This window comes from Rhinopithecus bieti, unplaced genomic scaffold (genome assembly GCF_001698545.2).
Source record: "Rhinopithecus bieti isolate Rb0 unplaced genomic scaffold, ASM169854v2 scaffold_17971, whole genome shotgun sequence".
Lineage (NCBI taxonomy): Eukaryota > Metazoa > Chordata > Mammalia > Primates > Cercopithecidae > Rhinopithecus > Rhinopithecus bieti.
Window position 1 is genome coordinate 4439940 of NW_016809834.1, and position 23026 is coordinate 4462965.

The 23026-nt window shown below is 36.5% G+C and overlaps 1 long non-coding RNA gene across 1 annotated transcript; it reads left to right on the forward strand.

The window, feature by feature from the left end:
• The first annotated feature begins 9796 nt into the window (after positions 1-9796).
• LOC108541116 (uncharacterized) lies at positions 9797-14031 on the forward strand. Its single transcript, XR_001888866.1, has 2 exons — positions 9797-9849; positions 13684-14031. It is a non-coding gene; the product is annotated as an uncharacterized LOC108541116 (long non-coding RNA).
• The last annotated feature ends 8995 nt before the right edge of the window (positions 14032-23026 follow it).

Here is a 23026-nt window from a genome sequence, read left to right on the forward strand (position 1 = left end):
GAAGAAAATTGAAAGAAAGAAAATATTAAGTGAGAAATCAAAGTAATTCCAAAATACTCAAATAAAAAAATTGAAAATCATAAAGATAGTTAAATGGGATTTCTATTGCAAAATGTTGGAAAAAATATTAAGTAATTTCATTGTAATAATTTTTTTTTCTAGACCAGATTCATAGCCATAAAACAACATCAGACTCATAGGACTGTACCAGTTAGTGGCTGATGAATGACAAATCAATGAAAAACTAAAAAATTTTTATTAATGACATTTCAAGATACAATGACAACTGAAATGTAAAAATATGAACTAATTATTTAGGAGACATATCAATTAAATCACTTAAAAGTCATCATATGATTAATTCAGTCATGTGAGCACACATGTGTGATGCATGGACTCACTCACACAAGTGTGTGTATATAGCCTGAAGTGATCCTAAGCCTAGTTTTACTGAGACAATTACATCCATTTTTTATAGTCCATGATAGGTAGTTTAAAATAGATGTATAATGCAATATTACTTAGAGCTACAATACTTTATGCAAAACATTCTAATGGGCACTGAAATTTATGGAATACATATGTGTATAAATTTATAGAATAAAATTTATGGAATACATGTATATGTATAGATTTATGAAATAAAATTTATGGAATATATAAGCACTTAGCAAAACATGGTGCTACATTGTACTAGGACACTAAGTTATAGAAGAATAAAGACTTCACAAACCCATTGAATAATTTCCAGGCAAAAATACCAACAGCAGGAAGAACAAAATAAAAACAGAAATACTCTATAAGTGGTCACTTTATCAGAGCGAGACTGCAGGGTCATAAAAGCAGAATTTAAGTATCAATTTCCAGGAATGTTTTTGCAAATTTATCTAACCTCTTGGAGGCTTATTTTCTCAATCTATAAAATGGCTTCATAAGCTTGTCATGAACCCCAAATCCAAGTTTTCAATACATATAGCTATTTTATTATGATTTTATAATTTATTTGTGATTGCTGACTATTTTTTATGTGGGGAAGTTCATCAGCTATTGTCTGCTTTTTAAAGTTTGGCCACCAAAATGATGACATGATATGACTTCAAGATGTTTAAGCATTTATTAATTATATATGGGATCTTGCAACAAGCTTATTAAAATTGTATAAGTAAAAAGTTTATCAATTTTTTGTCCTACGTTGGTCCTATGTTATCAACCAGATTATGCAGGTTGGTATTTTAATGACAATACTTCAAATTGTACTTTCAGGAAAATAGAATTCCACTTCTGAAACACTGGTGCTGCAGACTTAGAGGTAATCTAAGACCAGGTGACTTGTGCAACTTTTATTTATTAATTTATGTTCTTTTCATTTTAAAAGCCTAAATAATTTTGGAATATTTAGATTATTTTAGAGTACATAAAATAGCAAAAAGAATTACATTCTATAACCAAGTCGGATTTATCCCAGGAATGCAAAGTCGATTTATCATATAAACATCAAATAACATAACACACCATATTAATAAAGGGAAAAATCATAAATATCTCTATAGATGCTGAAAAGCATCTGACAAAATCCAACACCCTGCTTTAACACCATCAAAACATTAAACAAACTAGCAATAGAAGGAAACTTCCTCAACCTAGTAAAGACCATCTATGAAAAATCTACAACTATAATACTTGATGGTGAAACATTAACTGTTTTCTCCTTAAAATAAGGAACAAGAATGCTTGCTCATATCACTTTTATTCAACATTTTGTTAGAGATTACAGACAGGTTCACTAAATAAGAAACAGAAAGAAAAGGCATTCAGGCTGGAAAGGAAGAAGTATGATTATCGCTCTTTGTAGATAATGTTATTATTTTTACTTAGAAAATCTTAAGGAAGTAACTAAAAAACTATAAGAGCTAAAGAACAAGTTCAGTAAGGTTGCAAGATAGTTGATCAATACATAATAATTAATTGTATTTCTTCACAATAGTAATGAACATTCTGAAAATGATATCAAGGAAACAATTCCATTTACAATAGCATGGAAAGAATAAAATAGGTATAAATTTAACATTAGAAGCGTAAGGCTTGTGAATCACAAACTAAAAACATCATTGAAAAAAATTAAAGAGTATCTAAAAAATGAAAAGACAACCCACATTCATGGATGAGAAAACTTATTATTCTTAAAATGACAATACTCCCCCAATTAATCTACAGATTGAACATAATTCTTATGAAAATCCCAGTTGGCTTTTTTAGAGAAACTGTCAAGCTGATCCTAAAATTCATATGGACATACAAAAAGTCCAAAATAGCTAAATCAATCCTGAAAAAAAAAAAGAAAAAGTTAGGGGATGCATCCTTCCCAACTTCAAAATGTATGACAGCTACAGTAATCAAGACATTGTGGTCCTGGTATAAGGATACACATACATATCTAATGGCACAGAATTGAGAGTACAGAAATAAATTCATACATTTGTAACAGTTGATTTTTGATAACGTTGCCCAGATAAGTCAATAGAAGGAAGAATACAGTTGTCAAATAAATATTAATATATTTTTTAAAATCTGGTCTTTGTCCCTGGTTCCTGGCACAGAGTTTCAGAAATTCTTGAAATTCCCTGAGTGATAGATGTGCCTTTGTTGTGCTAATGAAGTGGCACAGGGTTGTTGCCACAGATAGCCTACAGGATGGGGAAGGCTGGCAGAAGAATAACAAATCTCATGTAATTAGAGGCATTCCCAGTCCTCTCCTACCTCTGGGGAAAGAAGAAGATCTGAAGATTGAGTATAGTCACATGGCCAATGACATGCTTACGTAATAAATACCTTGAATAAAAACTATGAACACAAGGTCGGGTGCATTTGCTCATGCCTGTAATCCCAGCACTTTGGGAGACCAAGAAGGAGGGCAGATGCCTTGATGTTCAGGAGTTTAAGACCAGCCTGGCCAACATGGCAAAACTCCATCTCTACCAAAAATGCAAAAATTAGCTGGGCATCGTGGTGCACGCCTATAATCCCAGCTAAATGGGAAGCTGAGGCAGGAGAATCACTCTAACCTAGGCAGCAGAGGTTGCAGTGAGCTGAGATCACACCACTGCACTCCAGCCTGGGCAACAGAGGAAGACTCCATCTTAAAAAACAAAAAACTACGAACATGAGCTTGAATTACTCCCAGGATAGTGAACATATTGATGTACCAGGAGGGTATTGCAACCAACTCTATGAAGACAGAAACTTGTGCTCCAGATTATTCCAGACATATCCTGTGTACCCCTTTACCCAACTATTCATTTAAATCCTTTATAATAAAATGGCAATTGTAAGTAAAGCACTTTTTGTGAGATAGGTGAGTTGTTCTAGTGAACTATCAAACCTTAAAGGGGTTCTTAGGAACTCCCAATGTTGTAGCCAATTCTTCCAAGCAGAAATAAGGGTAGCTTGGGGACCCCACTTGCAGTTGGTCTTTGAAGTAAGGACAGTCTTGTTGAGGACCTTGTCCTTGAATTTGTGGGATCAGATGTTAACTGTGAATAGTTAGCGTCAGATTGAATTGAACTACAGGACACCCAGCTGATGTAAGAGAATTAGTGTTAGAATGTAATACAATCTTCAACAAATTATTCTGGGATAACAAAATATCCACATGCAAAAGAATTAAACTGGACCCTATCTCATATATAAGTAAGAATTAACTCAAAATGGATGACATATACCTACATGTAGAAACTAAACTATAAAACTCTTAGAAGAAAATGTAAATATTTAAGACCTTGGGTTTGGCAATGGGTTGTCAGACACAATAACAATAGATATGCCAAGCAACAAAAGAAATAAACGGATAAATTGGACATTAAAATTAAAAACATTTGTGCTTCTAAGGACACTATCGAGAAAGTGAAAAGACAACCTACAGAATGGGATAAAATATTTGCAAATGATACACTTGAGCAGGAACTGACTTACATCCAGAATGTATAAAGAACTCATAGAACTCTAATATAAAAAGTCAAATAACTAATTAAAAAATGAGCAAAAGATCTGATAGACATTTCACTAGAGAAGACATACAAAGAAGATGCTCAATATCATTAGTCATTAGAGAAATGTAAACCAAAGCCACAATAACATGCCACTATATATCCACTAGGATGGCTATAAAAACAAGATAGATAATTACAAGTGCTGGTGAGGCTATAGAGATGTGGGAACGCTAGTAGATTGCTGGTGGAAATATGAAATGCTGCAGCTGCTATGGAAAGTAGTTTGCAGTTCCTAGAAGTTCACAACTAGAGTTACCAAAATGACCTAGTCATTCTGCTACTAAGTGTATACCCAAGATAAATAAAAACCTATGTCCACACAAAAATGTGTATACATATGTTCATAGCAGCATTATTTATAATAGTTAAAAGGTACCAATAATCTAAATGTTTTTTAACTAGCTGACAAATGAATAAACAAAATTTGGTACATCCATTACAATGAAATACTATTCGGCCTTAAAAAGGAATGCAATTATTACAGCACGGATGAATCTTAAAAACATTTTATCAAGTGAAAGAAGTCAGTAACGAAAGACCATATATTGTATAATTCTAAGTATAAGAAACGTCCAGAATAGGCAAATCTATAGAGGCAGAGCGCAGATCAATGGTTACCCAAAGTTATGGGGGAACACTTGAGGAGTAATGCAGAGTGAAATTGAGTGCAAACCCTCTTGTTGTCACACGGAAATATTCTAAAATTGGGTAGTGGTGATACTGAATAATCCATGAACTCTCTAAAAAACACTGACATGAACACTTTGAAAGAATGAATTGTGCCGGGCGCGGTGGCTCAAGCCTGTTCCCAGCACTTTGGGAGGCCGAGACGGGTGGATCACGAGGTCAGGAGATTGAGACCATCCTGGCTAACACCGTGAAACCTCGCTCTCTACTAAAAAAACAAAAAACTACCGGCGAGGGGCAAAGGCCCTGTATCGCAGCAGCTACGTCGGGAGGCCTGAGGCAGGAGAAGGCGTAACCGCTTCCGGAGGCGAGCTTGCATGGAGCGAGATCCGGCCACTGCACCGCATGCCTGGGCGATAGAGCGAGACTCCGTCCAAAAAAAAAAAAAAAAAAAAAAAAAAAGAATGATCTTATGGACATAAATATACGCTAAACAAACCCACATCTTTTAAAAATTATGGTACCATAAAACAAAACACATTAACTTAGTCTCATTATCTTTTTTAAAAAAGTATGCACATCTACCTTGAAAATCTAACAGTGTTAAGATAATACAAAATAAATGTAGATTACTCCTTGATACATAACATTAATGGCATACCATGGCTAAAAACTAATAATAAAATGTGTAATAGGAAGATGTTCTACTTTTAAATTAGTCTTCAGAGATTAGTTTTTCAACAGTACTCAAGTGTTGTAATACAATCCAAGTATTATTGTCTCTTTATCAAGGCTTAGACTGTAAAATATTTTTAACATAAAATACGGCAACATTTAGAATACAATTTGTTAATAGCTGGAAATCATGGACATTTTAGAATTTTGTAAAACCAAAGAGATTTTAGAATTATGTATTTGAGAATAACTGCTAGAAAAGAAAATTTTAGCTGCTAACCCAAAATAGATAAATACATGAGAAAACGTCTGCTTTAAAAACATCACATTTTGAAAGGGGGAATAAGAAGGGGATGATTAATAGGATTCAAAAATACAGTTAGAATAAGATCTAGTGTTTGGTAGCACAATAGGGTGACTACAGCTCACAATAATTTATTAAATATTTCATGATAACTAAAGAAGTGGAATTGAAATGTTCCTAATACAAAGAAATGATAATTGCTTCAGATGATGGATATCCCAATGACCCTGATGTGATTATTATACATTGTGTGCTCAAATAAACATATCACATGCACCTTAAAAATATATGCAACTACTTTGTCTCCATAATAATTAAAACTTCTAAAAACATCACATTTCAGTAACATAAAATTGAAGTTCCCCACTTCTATCTACGTAACCTTTAATTTTAATATGAATGCATTTAATGAAATACTCAAGAGGCTACATATCCTAAGGGACTCACATTTATCCAATTTCATGATCATAAGAGTTATATGATTAAACAGCCTCAATTCCAGTTATACCACCTAAGTGTCTAACCTCTCTGTTTAGTTAATACGTATTTTACTATTCAAGTATATTTTCTGCCACTGAAATTTAAATAAGACTCCAATCCCTTCTCTAAAGTGTGCATACACATTGCTTTGAGTTAAATTGGGGATATGTTGAACAGAAACCATCCAACCATTCATCTGTTCATTTACTCAACAAAAAGTTCTTGAGCACTTATTATAAGATATTGCATGTAAGATAAGGCAGAATGGAGAGAGAAAAATAACATGTACTTTGGGATCACACAGTTCAGGTCTCAACTTATTATAGGTGGTAAAACCTTTCTGAGCCTTAGTTTCCTCATCTTTAAAGTGATGATTAATTGAACTAATGTGCTTACAAAACTCGATAATTAATGTTAATATCTTTTTTCCTGCCTATTTGAAAGTTAAGTAGGTTAATCAGACAAGAATTCTGTGTCTTAGGAGGTAACAGCAGATATTGTAATGTGTATAATTAAATAACGTGAAAAATTACAAGGTAGAAATTTCCAGTGATAAAATAAGTGAGATGATTTATACTAGATACAGAATATAGTATCATGATTATCATCAAGTAGATATAGCATTTATATTGTTAGCCACTGAGATAAGTAATTATCAAGTAACACTAATTTTCTTCCAAAACATTAATGTTTCAAAGTATTAACTATGGGAAATAATCAGAGGATTTGTACTTTATATAACCAATGATACACTCACATTCATACATAATATAAAAATGATTCAAAGTATAAATGCACAATATTACAGTGCTAATTCAGAATTACAGGAATTTTTTACTGTTTTCTTTTACTAAACGATATTTTCTAAATATTTCTCCAAGAAATTTTATAACTTTCTCAATAATAAAAGGGCTATTAAATAAAGTGACAAAACATACATAGGTTATATGTTATTATTTTAATAGGGCAAAAGAAAAAAAAGTTTTCCAAAGATTCTAAGTTGGCACCTAGTCCCTCATACCCAGTCTTCCACCACAGCACACAGCTCTCTACTGGGGCACCCCATCCAACTGGAAGCAGCTAATTGCATCCCTGCTAGAACTTTTTCTAGCATTTTGCCTGCTCTTAAGAATAAGAAAGCAACATTTTGAACAGTAGTGCTCATCATATAAACATGAAGTCTCCTCCAAACAGTACTGAATAACCAAACCCATAGAGTCAGAAAACTATCATTATCTTTGTATTTATATCACATTTTACTCCACTTCCTATGTAGTAGCCAAAAGTCTGAAGAAAACATGTATCGACTTACTGTGTTTCATGTTAGACACCTTATCTACACTGGTTTTTGATTTCACAACTACCCCGTCAAGTGCCCACGGTCAACTCCACTTAACAAATGAGGATATTGGGTTGGACTTAGTTGTCCATGATCACATGTGACAGAGCTGAGATTTTAATTCAGGATGGCCTGATGTCAAAATTCATTTTCTTCCCAATATATCACATAACCTCTTCAAAATATGCCTGTGTATCATTTTCCCATTTTATTTTCAAGTGTTTGCTAATGCATTAAATAAAGTAAATGTTACTAATATGGAAATGAACTAGTCAAGTTATAGTGAAAAAAAATACAACACATGAAGGCCTCCTCCACCCCATCTATCACTCCTCCTTCTTCTTTTCCTTTCTTTCCTATATAGCACTTGCCACCTCTAAAATTAATTTGTTTTATAACCATGTCTATTTTGTTCATTGGTTTACCTCCAACACTTAAAACAGAGCCTGACTTCAAATAAGAGTTTAAAAAATACTTAGTAGATGAATAAATGTGTTCATGAGAACATGTGTACATTCTTTTTAGTAGTTAAGTGTCTCTTGACAAATCTACTAGCCTCTGTCAGCTTTTAAATCTCCATTTCTTAATGCAGTACTACCTAAGGCTGTTATAAGTTTAAATTTATTCACTCAAAAACTGCCCACTGAGCACCTACCACATGCCAGATTCTATTCTTAGCAATGTAATCACAGCAGGGAACAAAACGGACAAAAATCTCTCATGCAGCTTACAGTCTGGTGAGTAAAGAAAGACAAGAATACAACACAATGTATTAAATAGCAATAAGTGCTTTGGAGACAAAAACAATTTGTAGGTAAGAATCTGAGAGCAGGATCTGCAATTTTAAGCAGGGTGACTAGAAAGGAAGATACATGAGTAATGAGGTGAGGGATGTGTAAACTGGGGAAATAACTTTTCACACAGAGTAAATAGCATGATGGCATACTGTATTTTCAGAATGGCTGCAATGGAGTGAGTGAATGAGAGAGTAATAGGAAGTGACGTCAGATAAGTGAGGGAGAAGGCAAGGGTTGTGTAAGGCCTACAAGGTCATAGTTAGGATACTGGCTTTTGTTCTTAGAAAAATTAAAAGCCAATATGGAGGTTTGAGCATAAGTGGAAAATCAGGTGACTTAGGTTTTAATTGGTTCAATATTTCTCAGTGAGGTTGTTAATGGCATTTTGAGTGGACAGCTCCTCTTTGTTCCCCCCACTAGGCACATGACAGTCCATTTAGTGTCTCTAAACTGGACCCATGAAATGCCGGTAGTACTGCTCCAGTCTTTTGACCACCAAAAATGTCCCTATTTATTTCCAGGGCTAGGTTAAGAATAGGCTTAAAGTAGGTAGAGTCTATTTTAATAATATTCCAGGCAACGGTTTATATTATCTTGGGCCAGACTAGCAGTGGTGAATATGGAATTTTTTTTTTTCTGCAGAGAGGTTTTGCCAATGGACTGGACAGGGGTATGAGTGAAAGCTAGGAGTCAAGGATGACTCCCACATGCTTAAAATGAGCAAACAGAAAGATGGAATTACCATTCGCTGAAATTGTGAAGATTGAATGTGGGTGGAGCAGATTTAATGGAAAAAGTAGACGTTCATCAAGGCACGTTACAAACTACCATGTAAAAGCAGATGTATCTAGGTTTCATCCAAGAATTTCGCAAAATGAGGAAATGGGAACTAGTTCTGAACTGAAGGATTTTGTTAGAGCATGTTTTGGGAGGGGATAGGATTAACAGAAATAAACATTAAATAAATGAGTGAATAAATGATTACTGAAAACTAGTTGTAATATATTAGCTCTTCCAAGCAATTAGATGATGCTATAAGAAACATTTTTTTAAAGTATAGCCCAGAGGATTGAATCTAATTGTGGGATTTCAAACAATACATGGTATGGTGGTAGGCAGGCTTTTAATGTTAAAATCACACTGTGCCCATATTGCTTGGAATAGACACCCTACAGTGAGACTAAGGCTGAACCCTGGGAAAACAGTGGGTGATACAACTGTCTGGCACCCCATACTGACTAAGCATCACCACTTTCAATACTGCAGAGTCAACTGGTCAATATATGTGACCTTTTCTCTATTCATGGGTAATTTGAGGATTTTAGACGAAAAGCTATGTCCAGATACTATTTAGATGCTTCTTCATGTGTAGAGTTGAGTCATCCTTCCAGACAGATGAAATTATTTGAATGAACACAATAAACTGATTGATACAAACACACTATTTAGAGTTGCTAGGAGGAAGTGGCTGATTGCATCACTGTTAGAACATTTTCCAGCATTCTGCCTGCTCTTAAGACTAGAAAAGCAGCATTTTGAACAGCAACGCTCATCATATAAACATAAAGTCTCCTCCAAAAGGTACTGAATAAACAAAGTCAAAGAGTCAGAAAACATTCATTATCTTTGGATTTAGATCACGTGAATTCATGAACACTGTGTCTCAAGATTTCTTATTAATATCCCCCATGAGTAGATACAAGTGAGGTATTTACATTCCAAAAGAAGTCCCAGGCCTGGCACAGTGGCTCACACCTGTAATCCCAGCACTTTATGAGGCCAAGGTGGGAGGACTGCTTGAGGCCAGCACTTTGAGACCAGTCTGAGCAATGCAACAAGGCCAGGTTTATACTGAAAAATTTTAAAATTAGCCAGGCATGTTGGCATGTGCCTGTAGTCTCAGCTACTCTGGAGGCTGAGGTGGGAGGATCATTTGAGCCCAGGAGGTCGAGGCTGCAGTAAGCTATGATTGCACCATTGCACTCTAGCCCAGGCAATAGAGTGAGACCCTATCTGCGAGACCCCCTATCTCAAAACAACAACAACAACAAAAACAAAAAACATATACGTATGACTGAGTTTTGCTTCCTTTAGAAAATGTCATCACGTTTCAGACTGACTCGACCTATTGTTAGAGATGCTTTTTCTGTGACAGTAGTGCAAGAGAACTGGTTGCAATTCTTCGGTCAGGTGGCATCTCCAATCACCAGTTAGCTAAAGAACTTACAGGCGTTATGCAAAGGTGGTCGCTTGAACTAAAGTGGAAAGGAATGAGATCAGGAAGCAGCAGTGGTAGACAGATGCCCCACTGGCTTCGCATTGTTGTTTCACTGGAAGGACATAGTGTGTCATAACGAATTACCATTAATTTGAGCCAGCAGTACTGTTAGATTGAGCCCGGCAACCCAGGATGACAAACAGTGCCTGCAAGATCATCTAATGAGGGACAAGGCTGCTTCAGTTGTGCCGCTTCACTCAATTAGTGGACAAGGTTTTTAATGCTGTTCTGCACAACTAAAGCAATTTTGATTACTTAGAGCTAAGTCTCCATTTAGAATGTTTCGGAAGCTGACATGGGTTTTTTTTTTTTTTTTTTTTTTTTTTGCCTTTTAAATATAAATTATCTAGAGAGTATTTGAATGGTAATAAGCTATTTGAAAGCCAATCACATTATTCCTTACTTTCGCTTAAGTAATATCAAAATATATTTTTTTAAAGTTCAAATGATAGAATTTACTCTAGCAAAGGAAATGTAAATAAGATAGCAAATGATTAAGAATATTCTGAGGATGTATGTGTGTGTGGGTGTGGGTGTGGGTGTGTGTGTGTGTGTGTGTGTGTGTGTATGCAGGCACTATGTGTGTCTCTCTGTGCCAGAATTACAGTTGGTGAATTTCACTTCATCAGCCAACATTATCAGGAGGGTTGCATATTTATTCTATATATCCACATTTTTTAAAAATTCCAGATCTTGCCTTCTTTGGCTGGGAGCACTTGTATCTCATAGCTTTTGATATAGGGAACTGATGCTTCTACTTCATTATTTTTTTCACTATGTCACTGCATGAACACTGATAAGTGCAATGGTACCACTTATTTAATATTGTGATCACTGACTTATCTCATAACTAAAACCTTACCCGCACAGAGGCTACTTAGGCCTAATAAATGCTTTCCATTCTCTTTAGAAACACAGAGGGTGCTCACTCTCTCTTTACACAGCATTCTCCCATCTTCTAGCTTTTTTCTACTTAGTGTGTTGAATTCTCAGACTGCCTCCCCTGGGTGAAATTTTGCTTATTTAATTATAAGGTCATTGGATAAAAGAAATTACTCAAGTGCAGGATACATAGTAGGTATCCATACATTTTGGTTATATTGAACACAAATTCTACCCAGATAAAAAGTATAAACCTCATTGTGACGCGAACATACCCCCCGCTTTCTTTCCTTCACTCAGGTGGAAGAGAACATCAGGACCAAAATTTGAGAACATGAATCTCTAGTTATACCTAACCCATCACCAAAATCAGCTTGCCTACCCGTAATTTTTTTAAAAGCACACTGCTTAAAGGAGGTCCAATACAAGCCAGTTTTTCAGTGGTACACACAGCCACATCTTTGTTTTATAAAAGCACTATAACAACCCAACAAATAAAGTCATTTAGGGCAGAAAATTGGAAAAAGCTTTGAAATTTTAAAACTTTTGGGCTGCAGGAAAAGCCATTAGTTGAGTAAATAAACAATTATCAGAGGTTTTTTTCCCCACTTAGAGTTATATTTCATTTTCTTAAAATAATTGTAACAATGGCTAATATCTTGTCTCCAAAATAGTTAACTCCAAAAGCACATGTTATACACTTAGGAGAGTTGGTTACACATTAGTAGAAAACTGTACATCACTGCCATTGTTGATGTTGTAAATAAAAATTAAAGGGGAAAGACAATATGGTTCATTAGGAAGCAAGTAATATTTCCTATAATGGTGTTCTATTTTTAATGATTGTAATGACTTACAAACTGTAAAATAATTTGCACAGATTCTATATCCCCTCTTCCCAGCATATATAAGAAATTACATCACTGACTCAAATTATAATTGTAGAAAAAATGATTAACAGTTCCATTTATTCTCCTCTCTTGTCAAAAGGGGTGGTAGGAGAAAGGGGGAAGGAATTCTTGTTAGTTGCAGGAATCAAAGAAACGTAAAGTTTGAGGATTAAATATAGTGGGATAGTACCAGTAACATGTACAAGTCAGTAGGAATCAATCTCTTAAGTGCTTCCCCCTTCACTTCTCTTTGTTCTTTAGGAGAGTATTGGCTTGAAGTACCATCAACAATGATTACCATTTGGCTTTCCATCCAAGTTAATATCTAACATCTCAGATATGTTCTCATCTTCGATCAAAATTTACTTTTAAAACATATGTAATATTTGCATGGTTCAAAAAACTATATAACTCTGGACTCACGTGCATCCCCATCCGTTTTATTCATTCCCACCCACACATTACACATAATTATTTTCTTGATTAAGGCTTATACTTCCTGTATTTTTGCAGAAATAAGCAAACGTATGTATTTATTCTTATGTGCCCTTCTTTCTTATGCAAAAGACGGCATTCCATATATACTGTTTGAAGCTTTCTTTAAAATTCCCACCTAACAATCTTTCTTGGAAATGTCTCCATAATAGTGCATAGAGATCTTCCTCATTATTTTATTTTATTTATTTATTTACTTATTTTGAGATAGAGTATCATTCTATCCCCCAGGCTGGAGTGCAATGGCGCGATTTCGGCTCACCGCCACCTCTTTCTCCCAGGTTCAAGCAATTCTCCTGCCTCAACCTCCGGAATAGCTGGGATTACAGACACCTGTCACCATGCCCAGCTAATTTTTGTACTTTTAGTAGAGTTGGGGTTTCATCATGTTGGCCAGGCTGTTTTCGAACTGCTGACCTCAGCTGATCCACCCGCCTTGGCCTCCCAAAGTGCTGGGATTACAGGCGTGAGCCACCACGCCGGCCTGCACAAATACTTTCATAGCAAGAAACAACTCTTAACTTTCTTTAAATTTAGAACTCATATTAGGGGTTTCAAAATAGTGATTGAATGAATGAATGAATGAATGAATGAATGAATGAATGAATATACTGGATCCAACAGCAGTCTGACACAAGAGCTTGGGGACGGCTTTCAGCAAATATAAGCCTGATTTAGAGTTCTGAAGGCAGGCATATGTGTTTAGCAATAGCTTTTTCCTACTCTTCGGAAAATGAGGCAGCCTGGAGATGAGGTGAAGACCACCTTTCCTGCAGTTCCTATGTAATGGACGGGGTGCATCCTGGTTTGTGGCTTGAGGCTGCTGTGTGTCCAAGTAACACATTCATTCTGTTGTTGTAAACCTTACAGGAATGATGACTAATGCTTTGAGGAAACAGTAGAGGTCAGACAGCAAGCCCAGAAAAACCTGCCAGCACCAAGAGGATGTCCTCAACAAGTGCCTGGGGGACATATCATTCTAACTGAAGGGACCAGAGCTTCCCCAGGAAGGGAAGAGGGGAGAAATGAAGTATGTCTGTGTTCACGTTTGCCAAAAACAAAAGTCTGAGAAATCGCTGAGAGACTCTACATGGGAGGTGAAATTTAGCTTTTCTAAGACCATTGTTGATTTTCCCTTTACCCTTGAAGTGAACTGAAATATCACTAATGGTCAGACGAAAGCTCAGAGGTTCTAATAAAGAATATGAAATAGGTTAATGCTACTGCACCAGGATTTGACTGACTGTTAATACCAGGTTTTAAAATTCACTTGTATCATTTATAATACAAATACCTGATTCACCTGCATTCTTTTGTTGCGGGGCAGTGAGGGAACCTGGGTGTGAATGGCCTCCTAAGCAGCAAAATCATTGCTAATATCAGCATTTTGCTGTCTCACCATCTAATTATCACATACAGTGCACTAATCGAAGCACCTCATTTAAAGTGGGAAAAGCTTTGCTAAGGGCAGATGATTCAGCACGGCACCTCTCGATGAGTACTGTCACTTCAAATCCTTTTTAAGAAGTAAGTATTGTGTAACTAATAAGTGAACCGAAAGCATAAAGTTTATTAAGAAGTTACATGTTCCGTGTTTTAAAGTCTCTGTAGTCACGATCATCCATTTTCCCCAAAACTGCCCCGTCACATAATAATATGCATACATACAAAACTGATTTCATGTTTAAAAGGCATCCCAGAGAGATTGAGATGTGGATGGGTGTGAAGAGTGGATCTGGGGAACCGAATGGGTGCAGATGTCTCCACTGACAAAGAGAAAGGCATATGGCTTCCTTCCTCCCTGGTGTGCCCGGGTCTCAGAGAGAGCTGTAGATTTCCCCGTGATAAGCTTCTGCTTTCGAGCTCCACTGGGAAGATATTTTGTATGCCACAGAAAACCAAGATGTTTGCATTCCCACCAATCCAGGGATAAAGCATTTTCCTCATACAGACACAAAACATACAGTATATGAATGTTTAATGGAGGCTAAAACTGGGAGAGGAACAGAAAACAAGAACAGAGCAGGTTAAAAAAATATCTGGTTTCTCTCTATCAAAATACTAATTAAAATTCATGTTCATGGGGATGATTATACATATGTTTTTGAACTAAAAGTCTAACCTGGCACTATTTTTTGGCCTTATTTTTGTGACAACATTTTTGTCCATATGGCATGAAGTGAATCATTTTACATCTTTTTTTAAGCTCTATGTGTTTTTCTTGTTGTCTCTTCCCTCTTCTCCCACCACACACACACTGGCAGCCGCCACCAAGTCACCAAATGCCAACTCAACCCTGCAAGCTGGCTGCGTGGAGCTATATAGTACTGGCATCTTCCTTTCTTTGCGGAAATATTCTCTGTGTGTGTGCGTGTGTGTGTCTGTCTCTCTCACGCATGCATGCATGCACACGCCCCACATACATACCACTGAAGCACCCTGAATATCTCTCCTTCATTTCCATGCTCATCTTTCAACTCCTCGGGATTCTGCCCAGCTTCCAGTGTGTGTGCGGCGCTGGCTGCTGGCCTGCTGCAGAAGACCACACCAGCTTATTTGGTGCCCCTCATCCCCTGGCCTTCCTTCTCCATGGCATTCTGACAATTAGTCGTTAACTTAAGAACTGCTATAAATGAATGGTTAATCGAGCCCATATAATTAGTTTAGTCACAACAAAGTGCAAGACCCATGATCGTCCGGTGGTTCTCCCCCTACCCCAATCTCCCGTTTTAAAAATTACAACAATCCATGTTCCCACTTTTGCAGACAGGAGAACGCTCCTTATCTGTAGTGCAGCCACAACCGCCTAACCGCCTGGGTTGTGGATGGCACACGTTTTGTACACGTGCTGCCTCCACCAGCATCGGGCACTGCTGAGTTTGTGTGGAAGGGCAGCAACTCCACCTAACAAATGTAACTTTAACAACAGTAAAACAACCTAATAGCTTAGCATGCCAGGGGGCTAATGTGGCGGGCCATTTACTGCTGCACTAAATAGCCCCGGTTTGATTCTCAGTGCCAAGTGTCGAACTGAGAATTGCAAGGCAGGAGTAGCTCCTAATTCATTAGATAAAGGGGGTCATTGCTCATAGGGCTGGGGAAACTGTAGAAGCATAAGAAAAAAAATAAACAAGGCATTCCCTTTTCAAAGGCCATCAAAACCTGGGCTAACCATGGTCAGGAAAAGCAGAGGCTGCTTTCTTAGCACTCATATGCTAACTTCTAACTTTGGGTAAATGTGCTTTGTTTTGCAATGTTCATCTGGAAAGAGACTAGAACAGGAAAGGATCCTAATATTGAGCCATGTCATTTATTATTTGTGAATCACTTTGACACCCTTGGAACAAAAGCAACAACACAAGAACAAAGTATATAATTCAGCCTTGGCTGTAAAATGAGCCACTACTGACATGTCCCTGCCAGCTATTCCGCCTTGTGTGCCCTGAAAAAGTTGCTGTGGATGGTTGTGACCCGGCTAATAGGCTGGGCAGGAAAAAGACCGCTAGCAATAAAAGGGAGAACAAAATTCCTGTTAATATTGCTACATCTGATAATATTGTCTTTCTTTTTCCTTTTTATTTTTATTCCAGGCAGTTATAAAGAGTTCTAAGTTCAAACTGCCCTCAATGGTCATCATACGGTTATGTGGACAAAACAGTTCCCCTATCTTGTTTTTTAATAGAAAAGAGAAATGATCAAAAATTTCAAATGAGATCCCTAAAATGGGACATCTTTATTTCCTGAACATTAGCCCTAAAACAACTGATTTCTCTAATTCCTGCCATCACTCAGATTGGCCTTGAATTACCTCCCAATAGGCCTCCCATGTGCTTCTAGATGAGAGTGTGTAATGGGGGATCTGTTAATTAACTAGAAGCAAAGTTGCACGGTGGGGATCAAACACTGGATACGTCCTAAAACTCCCACAGAGAAGATGAAATGCAGCGCAAACTTTAAAGACTTCCCGTCATTAGCTGAGACCTTGCTGCTCCTGGCCCAGACCCCTCCTGTTTCTGAGAACAATGAGGACAATGATGGCAGAAATGAAATAGTGCAGCCAGGAACAAAGGAACTAGCTATTTACCGGTAGAAAAAGAAAAAAAGGAGGGGGGGAGGGGGAGAAAAGGGAGGACTTTCTTTTTCTGTGGTTCCTGTCTACTTTTAATTAATTTATGACTGCCAGGGAATTGCACAGAGAGTACACCCAGGCGCATTGTACCCCAGCTCAGTGTTAATATATGTAACATCTACTGTTTACTCCCAGGAAAAGTGCAACCCGCTGGAGAGAGAGAGAGGGACTCCGAGGAAGGAGAGAGAGAAGAGGCTGGAATGAAAGAAAATGGACAAACTGTCAGGCTGAACTTTCACACTTAAGATCAGGGTTCAAACTAGAAGATGATAAAAACAAAAGAAAAAAAAAAGCCAACCCCATCCCAGGAGTAACACATCCTCTTAGATCACTGCAAAAGGTAAGAACCATGCCTTGACACAAAGCTCAAATTTTGCAATTTTCAGAGGTTTCCTGGTAATATAAATTTCCTTCCATATAAATATAAATAAATATCACATCAATAGCAAAAGCACATAGTCATGACATTGACTTCTTAATCTTCCCTGTTTCTTGACAAGATAAATCTAAAAAACGGCACTGAAAATTGAGAGAACAGCTGAATAACAAAACCTGACTAGTAAAAACTTGGTCCTCATTTTGCATTCCCTGTTTTTGCAGAATTGAAATCAGGAGCTTTTCCATATATCTAAATCACAGGCTTCCATGGGATTAAGAGAAGTAAGAGAACCAACAAGGTGCACAGAAAGGCAGCTTTGACCTTTGTCACTTCATGTTGAAGCTCTTACTTTGAGATGGACCAGTAGATGAAGAGAGTCATTATTCAGAGGAGCTGCTCTTGCTCTTCAAATTTCAGTTAAAATGGCCACACTAGAATTATTTATTTATTTTTCTTTTTTCACTTGTTCGTGATTGGTCATAATTTGCAGAAGCTTATTTATAATTACCCCAAAGTAAAAGCAACCCAAATGTTTATCAACAGATAAATAGATTTTCAAAACTGTGGTGTAATCACACAGTGGAATACTACTCAGCAATACAAAGGAATGAACCACGACGGATACATGCAGCAGCATGGAAGACTCTCAAACACATCATTTTAAATCAAAGAAGTCAGGTGTAAAGAGTACATACTATATAATACCATTTATAGAAAGTTCAAGAGCAGGTAATACTAGCATGATAGAAAGCAGAACAGTGGCTTGCTTTGGGGGTGGAGGAGGGGAGGACCCCCTGGTTAGTGGCATAAAAGTGATGGGAATATTCTCTACCATGACTGAGGTATGGTTTTTACCAGTGTGTGTATATGTATCAAAACCTAGGCTGTAGTGTGCAATTAACTGTATGTAAAATATATCTCAATAAAAATTAAAAAGTCAAATTTGTAAGTACTACATGGTGAAAACATGGCTCAATAATAGTTCGTATGATAAAGAAATATGGCCTCAAATAATCTATAACTGATTTGAACCACAAATATGAGGTGATTTTTAAGAAAAAACTTTACACTAATAAAGGTTGTATACCCAGGTCAAAGTGGAAAAAATATAGCTATACCAGTTTTCTTTTGGTAAACATTTGCCAAGTATATACACTTTTATCTTTTGCCTTTAACTTTCCTGTGTTCTTATGTTTACAATATATCTTCTAAAAGCACTTAACTGTATTCTCAAGTAACCAATATAAAGTGATGAAAATCTGAATTATTTTATGTTTAAACTTCCGTAACAAGACTCTCCTGTTTTCAAGCCACGTGTTTATAATAATCAGTGGAAACTCTGCAAATGGATGAAACAAGCAAATCCCCCAGGACTGTTTTGTGACTGACTTTCTTACTTCTCACCTATCTAATATGAAGGGTTTAAATTTTGCTAAGCTCAATCACAAACTCAACCCTAGGGAGAAAAGGGCTTAAGCATATGGTTCAACCAACTGAAAATACTATACAATCAAAAGGAAGTATAGGCTAGAGGTTTACCATTAGCTGCTTGTACGTTCTAACCAGTATTAAAGATTAACTCCACAACGAAGTGAAAGATACACCATCAGTTACTGAGAAACTTATCTTATGTCTCTACACATATACTCACAAAGAGTAAGGGATTCCCCACCACGTTTTGTGATTGATATGACTATGCCAGTTACCAATGCTGATATGGCAGGATGGCATAAAAGAGTAGGAATGAAAGGGCCCACAGTTATATTCCTCCCATCTAAAAACTAACTGTGTGTCTTAGAAAACATTATGTACTCTACTTGGTCTCAGTTTCCTTGGGGATGATAATTCTCCTGATCACTTCATAGGGTTGTTTCGAGTATTGAATGATATATATATATATATAAATGAAACTATTCAAAAAAACAATCCATTTACTTTCAATTTGTCCTCAACTGTTCCTAGAACAGTGCTGGATCTAAAACAAAAGGTATTCAGGAACTAGGAATCTACTTTAGGGTTACCAATTTCTTTGTGATTTTATAATTATCTTCAAACTTTCTGAATAAATTCTCAACTCAATCTAGGAACAATCACTTTCTAAAATCCACTTCAGATCATTCCATCCTGGCTTTCATTTACCTATGTTTTTTCATTTTTCTCCCTGTGCACCTACCATGGTATCTTGTGAGCAGGCTTACAATATTTTCTCCAAAGACAGTAACGGCTTACCTATTTTTGACTTCGTTCATCAATTTTCATCTTCCTGTTTATGTAACATTCTATTCATACAATATTCTCTAAAATTCTTAATATATTTTGTTAACCTTTCAGAGCTTCTGAAATGTGGGGATAACTCCAGAAATTTCCTTTACATTTAATAAGAGTTCTATAGGTTGCAGCAAAATCAAAATAACAAAGAACAATGACAGAGCCACACTTACAGCTGTAAAGAAGTAAGAACGATTTCTTGACACAAAGAGAAGCATACTAATACTTAATACATTCAGGATTCAAGTAACTAACAATAAGAAAGTAAGTCTATTCCTGAAAGAAGGAAGACTCCTTCAAGGGAATAATCCTGATCATTAAGATCACAGTTGCTAGAGACAGACATGCCCCAGGACAGGAAGGCAGGCCAAATATTGCTGATTTCTGGCTCTAAGAACGACTTCATGTGAGTAAAACCTCCTGATTTAATTCATAATTCTATTGATTATATATCTTGGCAAGGGAAAAACATACATAACCTGGCTTTCATGGTCACCGTAATAGCTTTGAGAAGTACCTGCATACCACTCACTGTGTTGGTATTCTGTTTGGCCTTAGTGTTCACATTTTTAAAAAAGTATTTTCCACTATTTAGAAATTGAGACATTCCATATAATACCCACATTTCTGTCACTTAAAAAAAAAAAAACTTGGATGATCTGTCAAGGCTATGCCCACCCTTCCACATGGCAGCAATCTACTGGTATTAAATGGAAGCCACCATGTGATAGAGACACATAGCCCTTGGGTTCATCCCAGTCCTCACCAGTCTGTCTGGCTCCTGTGTAAGTGGAGTTGTTGACACCTGAAGTTTTTGAGTAGGGCTTTAGGGGATTGAAGTCGTAAAATATTCAGAAACTGTTCTCAGAGCATAGATTTCACAGCTGTTCCCTCTTAAATGCCTAACTTCACGATGAAAGACAAAAATGTAAAACCAATAGAAAATACAAGATAATAGTCAGGCAAAGGAAATGAGAAAATGGATGTTTAAATAAATGCAAGAAAACAGGATAAGGGTTAAAACTGTAGAGAACATCCTCACCAATATAATAATATGAATAACAATGAAAATATAAAAGCACACCAAAAAAAATCTAATCAATACAAATTAGAAAATTTAAAACTGCAGATGATTATGAAGACAAATATGATGAAAATTAATAAGCAAAAAGTATGCCACAGAAACCATAACTTAATATGAAGAATTACAATTACATTAAGGAAACAGAGGCACAATTACAAAACTGGGGATCAAAGAATAATTGTGAAAATGTGGAAAAGGGAAAAAGTTAAATTTAAGTGGCAAGTCAGACTCCAAAGTTGCACATACCTTTGCGTAAGCAAACTTTAAACTAAGTTAGCTTTGGACAATCTACCCATACAGTTGTCTTTCCAAATGAGGGTAATAAGCGTTTTCTTGAAGGCAACACTTAGTTGGTAAGGTTTGCGAGTTCTCTGAATTTGGGACTTTCAAAATGAGACTGCAGTGAATGGAATTGTCAACGTTGCTATTTGTCCCTCTTGAGATATAATGCAGCCAGCACAAGAAAGACCTATGTGCATATTTGGCGTTAAGTAACCAGGCAGTTTTTTAAATAGATCCCAGGAAAGAACAAGCTGGATAATAGGATCATTTTTCTTCATGCTCAAGGATGAACAGATCAAAGATCAGAACTTGTATCATGACTTTTATCTAGGCAAATGTACTCAGAATAATAAAGGAAAGGCACCACTTGCATTCCAAACGATCAAGAACAATCTTTAGGGAAACTTTGTTTCGTGAACTCTTGATTCCTATCCAATTTGGGCTGTCCAAATCTACACATGAATCCGGGGCCAACTTCCTCATACTTCCTATTGTGCTAGGGCAGTTTCTGCCTACTGTTCTATAATGTGTGCTTGGGAAAAGAAAGATAACTTTAGTATCAGTGGAAAGGGTCATGCCAGAGGACCCATAATATTTCATTGCATAATTGAGAAGGCAAATATTTTGCAAAATCATATTTGATCATTTATTTGTTCAGTGTCACAAGAATCTAAAGGATTCTATGTACTTGAATTTCTGAAATTACTGAGATTTGCCATATAAACAACACAATGTTTAAAAAATTTCAATCAGTAGCTTCCCAAAAATACATTACCTATTTACCTATCATGTTAGAGAGAGCAGGCTAAAGATGGCAATCTTTGTCACCAAGCCTGTAGTGCAATGGCACAATCTCGGCTCATAGCAACCTCCGCCTCCCAGGTTCAAGCAATTCTCCTGCCTCGGCCTCCTGAGTAGCTGGGATTACAGGTGTGTGCCACCACGCCTTGCTAATTTTTGTATTTTTAGTAGAGACAAGGTTTCACCACGTTGCCCAGGCTGGTCTCGAATTCCTGACATCTGGTGATCCATCCACCTCAGCCTTCCAAAGTGCTGAAATTACCAAAGTGCTGGTGAGCCACCACACCAGCCAAGATAACACCTTTTGATGGCTTATAGTTATGTTAAGGAATATCACAATTATATTTTGAAGGATCCTGAAGGTTTATAGAGTTGTTAAATGCTACAGTGGTGGTTCTCAATAGGGGTTGATTTTGCCCCTGCCCAGGGGACCTTTAGCAAAGTCTGGAGACAATTTTGTTTGTCACAAGTGAGGTGGGAGTGAGGGGGGTGCTAGTAGCAACTAGTAGGCACAAGCCAAGATTGCTGCTAAACATCTTAAAACACGTAGGTCAACTTCTTCCCCATAAGAGGATAACAGAACCCTGTGCTACAATAAACTGGATCAGTCTATACGCCTGCAATATTTGCATGAGATTTTTGTTTTGTTTGTTTTGCTTTTTAAAATCTCCTCTGTACTGTCTCATACTAAAAAGACTTCCGGATGGCCCTTCATCTTTCTGATTTGCTACTTTATTCTGCTGTGGCTTGGAAAACATTTTTTTCAAGCTTCAGACAATCATATAGCCTATGAAAGATGGCTTTAGAGCTATCCTATGAGTAAAGCTTAGCAGCTCAGAGGCATAGAGTAATAAAATAATTCAATATTTTCTAAGCTTATTTTTGGTTCATATCTATTCAATTAGTAGACATAAATAAAATAATTTGATATTTTCTAAGCTTATTTTTGGTTCATATCTATTACAATTACTAGAGGTCACCGGACTTCAAATATGTGAAGGAAAGTGTCTTATTTATCTAAAACTAAAGAACCAACTAACAAATGAAAACTCATAAAACAAAGTAACAGAAACCCTACATTAATCTGTACTCTACTAATACAGGACTAATAATATCTTGAAAAAGGTCGAGCTAAAACGTGCCTTCTACTCTGAGTAATTATCATAGCCAAATTCATATGATAAATAAGACCCAGAAGAAGGGCGCAATGTTTATCTTCTTAAGAAAGTACCATTTGTTATATGTAGTTAATTTTTTATGAATTTCATTA